The sequence below is a fragment of the Pelodiscus sinensis genome, chromosome 1 (assembly GCF_049634645.1).
Source record: "Pelodiscus sinensis isolate JC-2024 chromosome 1, ASM4963464v1, whole genome shotgun sequence".
NCBI classification, from domain to species: domain Eukaryota; kingdom Metazoa; phylum Chordata; order Testudines; family Trionychidae; genus Pelodiscus; species Pelodiscus sinensis.
In genome coordinates this window covers 257,594,173-257,603,020 of record NC_134711.1, presented here as the reverse complement: position 1 = coordinate 257,603,020, position 8,848 = coordinate 257,594,173, and the positions used below count along the sequence as shown (strand labels likewise).

The 8,848-nt window shown below is 40.8% G+C and overlaps 1 long non-coding RNA gene across 1 annotated transcript; it reads right to left on the bottom strand.

Moving 5' to 3' along the window:
* Positions 1-6,494: 6,494 nt before the first annotated feature.
* On the bottom strand, positions 6,495-8,357 carry LOC112545720 (uncharacterized). The gene is made up of 3 exons (XR_003089271.2): positions 7,990-8,357; positions 7,154-7,201; positions 6,495-6,970 (listed from the first exon to the last, which is right to left on the bottom strand). It is a non-coding gene; the product is annotated as an uncharacterized LOC112545720 (long non-coding RNA).
* Between the last annotated feature and the right edge of the window lie 491 nt (positions 8,358-8,848).

Genomic DNA, 8,848 nt, shown 5'->3' with positions numbered 1-8,848 from the left:
CTATCCTTACACTTATTACAGCATTATCTATGATAAACTATAAAGGTACTTCTACACTTAATATACTTCTGCACGCTTATTTCAAAGTAAGCTATTCTGGAATAGTTATTCTGAAATTGCTTATTTTGAAATAGCACATCTGCACTGCAGGGAAGCCTCAAAACTGGTCTGAGGCAGGTTTCCCTAATGTAGATGTGCTGTATCGATCTAGGGTACGTCTAGACTACATGCCTCCGTCGATGGAGGCATGTAGATTAGCCAGATCGGCAGAGGGAAATGAAGCCGTGATTAAAATAATCGCGGCTTCATTTAAATTTAAATGGCTGCCCCGCTCTGCCGATCAGCTGTTTGTCGGCAGATCGGGGCAGTCTGGACGCGCTGCGCCGACAAAGAAGCCTTTTTTGATCGGCACAGGTATGCCTCGTGAAACCAGGTTTACCTGTGCCGATCAAGAAAGGCTTCTTTGTCGGCGCGGCGCATCCAGACTGCCCCGATCTGCCGACAAACAGCTGATCGGCAGAGCAGGGCAGCCATTTAAATTTAAATGAAGCTGCGATTATTTTAATCGCGGTTTCATTTCCCTCTGCCGATCTGGCTAATCTACATGCCTCCGTCGACGGAGACATGTAGTCTAGACACACCCTTAGAGACCCAGGAGGCACCGGAGAGGAATAACTTAGAATGACCCTGGTGAGGGGCTATTTTGAAATAGCAGCAGTGGAGCATCTACACACGCCTTATTTCAAAATAACTATTTCGGAACTGGCATTATTCCTTGCAGATTGAGGTTTACAGATTTTGCAATAAGCCATTCGATATTTCGAAATCATTTCAAAATAAAGGAATGGCTGTGTAGATGTACACATTGTTATTTGGAAATAATGCTAGTTATCTTGAAATAATCGTGCAGTGTAGATGTACCCCTGTGAGGCAGATCCCCCAGCTCTGTCTCTTCAAGTCAATGGAGCTGTGAAAATTTGCAAGAACTGAGGGCCTGCCACAAAGATACTGGTTTCTTCACTGTTGCTTTGTTCTCTTGATAAGTTAGTTTTTGTCTGTTTCTTTCATCATGTGTTTAAATTATAACTTTCATGGGGCATTGTCTGGTTTTTTTAAATGTTTGTACTGTACCATGACCACTAGCTAGGGTATCTAGGCATTACTGCAGTGCAACCAATAATGATAATGGTGCAAACCAGGAGAGAATCCTCTCAATCTGTTAGGTAATGTAGCAAAATAGCATCAGTGATACATAGCAGTAATTAGCTGGAATAGGTTTTATTATTCATTTTTTTGATCAGACTATTAATAAACAACAAAGCCTCCCCTGATTATAAGGCTAGAAAATGAAAATCATTGTCCACAAATAGGCAAGACAAGCAAAAATAAAAATGAAATCTGCCTGCTTTCTCCTTTTTATATCTAGTCTTAATTCATTTTCAAGATTATAATAGTGCATTATTGCCAGGCAAATTTTTTATTCAGTATGTGCTTTTGTCCCAGTTTTCACTTTAGTGTTTACTGATGTGGAAAACTTCACTCTGCATGTAAACTGTACTATAAATCCACTTGTCATCTTATTCTCCATCATTAAACTATTGAATTAACTTGAATATGTTGACACAGTTAACTCTATTATCAATGTTTTCATTTCATTATAATGAACTATAGATTAAATTTGTTTTATGATCTTTCTAAATCACCTTTCAAAGCAATTTTTTAGATCAAATTAGAAATATACTGCACCATTAGAGTAAGCTGTTTTGTTTCAGGCAGTGAACTACAAAACCACTTAAAACTATGTCAAAAGTGATATACAACTGCCATTGGAAAACCACTGAGATTTTATAGGTGTCTTTTGACCCCAGTAGTAACTTGTGAGCTGTCTTAATAAGTTCCCAGATGAAGTTCTTCTGCAATTTATATGATCATACATCATCCATGATTGAAGCTGTATATAACCATTTGCTTCAGGAGCCATACTTGTACACTTAGAACCTTATAGTCCGGGAAGCCAAAACACACTTCCTTCATTTGTGAAATCTGAATTATTATGTAGGAGGCTTTCTCCTGCCTATTTCTTGTCACACTTATTATAGGACATGACATAGTGTCAAATAGCCAAATAGTTCTAAAATAAAGGATTTATATACACTACTGTACATTTTTTAAAGTCAGCAATACCTCAAAGTCCCAAAGATGAAGCTGACTTCTTTCTGTTCTTTTTCCCTTGCTTTTTAGAAAACCTGGACAATTTCATGCAAACATAGACATTAAGAAGGTACTATTAAGGATTCAGAAGTCAGAAACTACAAAAGTATTGTAATGCTGCTCCTGGTGTATGTACTAAAATAGGGACTTTAAATCAAAGATAGTCTATTTCACACAACTTTGAAAAAAATCTCTTGCAGGTCAATGAAAATCTTGTTTCAAAATATCCAGTCTCTTTCCATCAGTCCTCTGATAATCATTCTTTTCTTGCCCCCCTTCAGCAAGCTCACATATGCATCTATAGCACTTCATACACTAGTCGGTGTAACCCAGAGACACAGTCTATAGGAAACAAATATATGGAATGTACAGGTTGGACCTCTCTAGTCCAGCACCCTCGGGACCTGACAGATCCCGAATGAAAGGATTTGCCAGATCATGGGAGGTCCCTGTCCTCATGGCCCATGCTTAACACTGCCCCCAGCTAGGGCTCCAGTCCAGCCTCGCTACTGCCTGGCCCAGAGCTCCCAGGGTGCTGCTAGGGCTGGAGCTGTGTGACAGGGGCCAGATCTCCCTGGCCACTGCCAGCCCCTGCTACTGCCCAGCCACTGGGACCATATCTCCTTGCTGCTCTGTACCCCACCCCCTGACATGGGGCTCCCAGCTGTGTCACTGGCCCCCCATTGTGCTCCCACCCCACAGCCAGACTCCCTATACCTGGGCTCTGTGGTTCAGAGAGTCACTGTTAAGGGAGGTAAAATCTTTAAAACATATTGTAAAGTGAGAAGAGTCAGAAAATTACTGAAAGGTTTTTTTTTACAGAAATTAGCTCAAATGAATTCATAGATTACGTGTCTGAGCCTTTTTAGTCACTTTCTTCAGGACTTAATAAACACAATCTTTTATTTACAAAAATGTGAGTGGCCAGAAAAAATACGAATCGCTTTACAAACTTGTATAATGTTGTGGATGGTATACGCATATGTACAAGAAGGAGAGACTATAATTAAAATCAGCATACCTTGATCTCTCGCTTTGCGGAGCATTTTGCTTTGTTCTGCAACCTTAGCATTGCCTCTGCCTTTTTCTCCTCCCCCCCCCCACCCCGTTTCTCTCTTAATAGGGAGTTTTAGTTTAAATGTGAAAGTTATTCACATCTTCCTAGGGTGCTTACACCTTCAGCAACACAATCTTCAGAAAGCAACGGACTGTATAAATCTTATGATCCAGAAACAATTGGGAGAGGATATTTGAGAGCATGTGTAAAAAATGAAACTATAATAAAACATTTCAGCAATGTCAGTCTAAAGTGAAGTTCTATGAAAAAAGAGGTCTATCTACAGAGATAAGACTATGTGACAGATGGCCTCATATCAAACCTCCCTTAAACAAGAGTCACTGTCAGAAGATGGGAAATACCTGAAGTAGCACAGGTACATAATATTTTATCATATTAATTGCATTAAAATATATTGTACAACATTTAGGGAACAGAATAAGCTTTTATCGCTATCCCAACGTATAGCAATACACACACATTTTTAAAAATGCATTTCTTCTGCCATTTTAGTACATTTATTTGCCTTGTGCTGTCACAAACCCTTTGCAACCTGGATCATTCCACTGCTTTAGCCCAGTACAAGAATTAAATTATGATAAAATGTCTCCATAAAACTTGCTCTATTAAAGGATTTGCTTTCAGTTGGCACAGTTTCCTAAGAGGTCGCTGATGGGAACAGAAGGGGCATGATCCATGTGACCAGATACGGATTATCTAAAATACCATTGACGCATAGCATCAAAGGTACTCCATCAGGACTATGGAATATACTCAGTCTATGCTGCTGAAGCTGTTCCAGCTGTGTATGATCAAATATGTGTTGGCACAAGGACAGCATAAGAATGACTTTAAAATCAGGACACTCACTTGAGAGATGGAAAACTTATGTTCATTCTCCCTCTCAGCATTTGGTAAATATGGGAAATTAATTAGAGAAATCCACAACCCAGATGACATAGGATAACCACTAGTCTAAAGGTCAGGGATGCGGTAGGCTCTGCTTCCTTCTGATGCACCACTGCTGTGCAAGAAACAGCTTCGGAGAGGATTCCTGGATGTGGATCCCAGACAGATGTAGATGCCTCCCCCACCAACACATCCATCTGTGAGAAGTGTATGACTTATGGCTCATCTCTCAGCAACATCTGCTATTGGCTAGGTCAGACACCACTGGAATTTGTGGTGATGGGTAATTTCAACTATCCAGATATCTGTCAGGAAAGTAACACAGCAGGGCACAGATTATCCAACATTTTTGTTTATTATTTCAGAAGGTGGAGAAAGCTACTGAGGGGAGACTGTTCTAGATTTGATTTTAACAAACAGGGAGGAACTAGTTGAGAATTTGAAAGTGGAAGGCACCTTGGGTGAAAATGGTCACAAAATGATAGCATTCATTATTCTAAGGAATGGGAGGAGTGAGAACAGCAAAATAAAGACAATGGATTTTAAGAAGGCAGAGTTTAGTACAATCATGGAGTTGGTAGGTAAGGTCCCATGAGAAATGAGTCTACAGGGAAAAACAAAGACACTTGGTAGCTTTTAAAAGGGACATTAATAACAGCACAAGAGAAAACTATTCCACTACATAGAAAAGATAGGAATGACAAGAGACCAGTATGACAAGTATGATAAGTATGACAAGAGACCAGCTGGTTTAACCAGGAGATTTGGAATGATTTCAAAATCCCACAGCTCCCCTTGGCTGGAAACAACAAACCATAGCCAATGGGAGTTGCAAGGCTCTGTGGCTACCGACACGTTCCAAGCAGCAGCTTAGTCTGGTGGCCTCATGACCCAAGCTGTCCTAAAATACTCAAGGAGCTTATTGATGATCTATCTGAGGGTATGTCTACATTACCACCCTAGTTCAAACTAGGGTGGTTAATGTAGGCAACCGGAGTTGCAAATGAAGCCCAGGATTTGAATTTCCCGGGCTTCATTTGCATATTGCTGGGTGCCGCCATTTTTAAATGTCCGCTAGGATGAGGAGTAACGGTAGTTCGGAATAGAAAGCCTAATCTGAACTACCTAGTTCGTGCCGCGTGTAGCCGCGGGCATGGAGTCTGAACTAGCGGACATTTAAAAATGGCGGCGCCTGGCAATATGCAAATGAAGCCCGGGAAATTCGAATCCCGGGCTTCATTTGCAACTCTGGTTGCTTACATTAACCACCCTAGTTCAAACTAGGGTGGTAGTGTAGACATACCCTGAGCTATTAGCTATCATCTCTGAAAACCATGGTAAATGGGAGAGATTCTTGAAGACTCTAAGGGGAAATGCAGTGCTCACCTACAAAAAGGGAAATAAGGACAATGCAGGAAACTACAGACCGGTCAGCTTAACTTCTGTGCCAGGAAAGATAATGTAGCAAATAATTAAGGAATCCATTTGCAAACATCTGGAAGATAACAAGATGATAAGTAACTGTCAGCATTGATTTTTAAAGAATAAATCATATCAAACCAACTTGATAGCTTTCTTTGCTATGATAACAAGCCTTGTGGAAAAGGGAGAAGTGGTAACGTGATATATCTAGACTTTAGTAAAGCATTTGGTACAGTCTCTCATGACATTCTTATCAATAAACTAGGGAAATACAACCTGGACAGGGCTACTATAAGGTGAATACAAAACTGTTTAGATAACCATGTGAGTGAAGAGTTATCTATGGCTCATAGTAATAGAGATGTAGCCGTGTTAGTCTGGTCTTGCTGAAACAAAAGACAGGACTATGCAGCACTTTAAAGACTAACAGGATGGTTTATTAGGTGATGAACTTTCATGGGCCAGACCCACTTCCTCAGATCAAACTGGTCTGAGGTAATTAGGATGAAATTCAATAAAGACAGATACAAAATACTTCACATAGGAAGGAACAATCAATGGGCTCGTCTACATTGGCCCCTTTTCCGGAAGGGGCATGGTAATTTTTGAAATCGCAATAGGGAAATGCGCGGGGGATTTAAATATCCCCCGCGGCATTTAAATAAAAATGTCCGCCGCTTTTTTCCGGCTTCTAGAAAAGCCGGAAAAGAGCGTCTACACTGGCCCCGATCCTCCGGAAAAAAAGCCCTTTTCCGGAGGATCTTATTCCTTACTTTAAAGTGGATGCCTTCACACTGATGGATAACTGTCCATTAGTTTTAAGTGGTTGAGACTACAAGAACAGGAAATCAAATCAGAAAAAAAATAGCATTTCCAAAACAGCAAATTATTTCTCCTTCTCCAATAGAAAGTTTATTTAGCATGGCCTGACTCAGCTGTTAATGTTGCTGTGTTTCTTCTCCAACCCCTGCAAAAAGATTGGCCTCAGAATTTCATCCTTGTTAGTATTCCCTGGGGTGGTTTCCAGTGGGTCTCTGTTGATCCTTGTCTGGTTTCTATCAGTCTGATCAGGGAAGATCTTGGTCCCTTCCTCTAATTAAGTCTGAGGTCTGCTTTGGTCTCTTTGAGCCATATTCTTAGAAGCAGCCCGATACAAGGGTGTTTCCCTTTTATTAGGTCAACTCTTTCTCTGAGTGCTCTGCTTTCATGCTTTATTTCACTCATTGGTTGCAGCTGAAGGTGCCTTTCCCCATGATAGTTGTGGTAGCTGTGTAGGAGTGTAATCAGGCTGCTTGCTTGTGAGCAGGAGAGGCTCCCCTCCCGCTTCAGCCTCTGCACTCTCTTAAGGAAGAACCTTGATCCTGACCTGCACTGAAACAAAAACCAAGGGATATTATTTACCATAGCATATGAAGAAATTTGTCAGGCTTGTCAGAGTGGTGTGCAAAGTGGTTCCACAGTAGCCAGTTTGGTTGGATCTCTGACACTACTAAAAGAGGTAGCACAAATAATGCTAATGAGGTCTGAACCCCTTTGTCTCTTCCCCATTCTTACATTTGTGGATGGTCTTGCATTCCTTCAGTTGTTGCCACATGCATGGAGCTGAAATAGAGAAAAAAAGAGAGAAACAGGAATTGGGAGCTATGCTATTTGCAGAGAAGTTGATTGGAACTATCAGGGGTACTGGTTATATTGTACTGCTTCTTTAAGGATTTCAAAACGTGTTCCCAACTCTCAGCAATCTCAGGGGTACTCTATGTATATCTAGAGCCACTCCAAAAGCCCACTTAGTCCCAAATTCAGGAAATGCCAAAATTAAGGTTATACAGGCCTTGAACTCCCATGTGGACATGCATTCTTCTACAGTCTTTGACTATGTGATCACACACTATTTTATCCAATAGGATTCTTGTTCTCCACTGAAACCTGCCCCCTTCCATCCATGTCCCATCTAGTCTGTCCTTCTGTAAGTCCTTTTTCTCTCCACCATGGTCCTCATCCAGGTCTTCCCCTCCATCCATAGTTCCTTGTAGTCTCAGTCTTCTTGCTCAGCCAATTCCTGCCCCAGCCCCCAAGCTCCCTCTCCCAATCTTGCACTTTGGGGTCCCAGTCCCAGTCTCCTCTCCCCTATCATTCAGTTTGCTTGACCAGATGGTCCTCCAACAGCTGAGCTCCTTGAGTCAGTGTCCATGTATAATAATATACCGATAAATAATGTCAAAAGGATTGCTCAGCAGAATATTCCTCCTAACTTTTATTGTTTTCCATTAATTTCTGACCTATATAGACCAACTTATTCCTCCTCTACTAAAACAACTTCTTCAAGCATGGCCTCCTTTCTGTTACTTTTCATAGTTCGGGATACTTTCTCATCAGTTCTGCCCACCTACCTTCAAATCTCTCCTCTGTGCACCAAACCACTGCTTTGTTTCTTCTTGCAAGTCTCTTCATAAAATCTTTCTGGTCTTCTTTTATATTTTATTGACACTAAACTCTGGCAACCTTTCCCTCAACCATGCCCTTCCACTTAATCCTTACCATTTTTTATACTGTGGTCTATTTTTCTTCTACAAAACTTGTAAGTGATTACTATAGCTGCTGCTTGGTTCTTTGCACTGAAATTCTGAAATGGACCTTAAATCAGGTACTCACTGATTTCCTGCCAAGGGAACTTGAGGCTAAATATGTAAGTCATTACTCAGCCAAGATTCTTACTGAACTGATTAAAATTAGTAATGATTTCAGATTTGGACATTTGAATATAGCTAGAGATCAGGGGACTGTAGGTCAAAACCATAGTACCAAAGGTGGCTTTTGTGACATTGCCCATTGTTGTCATACAATATCAATCTAAAATGTAGCAGCCATGATCATTACCAGTCATCAGTATTATTTCAGTGGGTACAGGAGTAGATTGAATTCACTACCATGAAAGGCAAGACTCAAGTTAATCAGAACAGATTGCATAATGAGAATATTGATCTTCCTCCAGTGAAATAGGCATAACATTGGATAAACAATTGCTCAGGATGTGAGGGGTAGAATAAGGAACTTGTTAAAATATCTGTCTCTTTGAGTGGACACATGGACTTACATAATTTGCTTCTTAAATTTAGCACAGAACCCGTATAAGTGGGCTGTGTGTTGGAACATTCCTTGAAGGCTCTACCTGACTTTGGCCTCCTCCTAAGCCAAAAAATAGCAGTGGAAACCCACTCTGTATAGGACTGCAGTGTTCTATAGCTAATG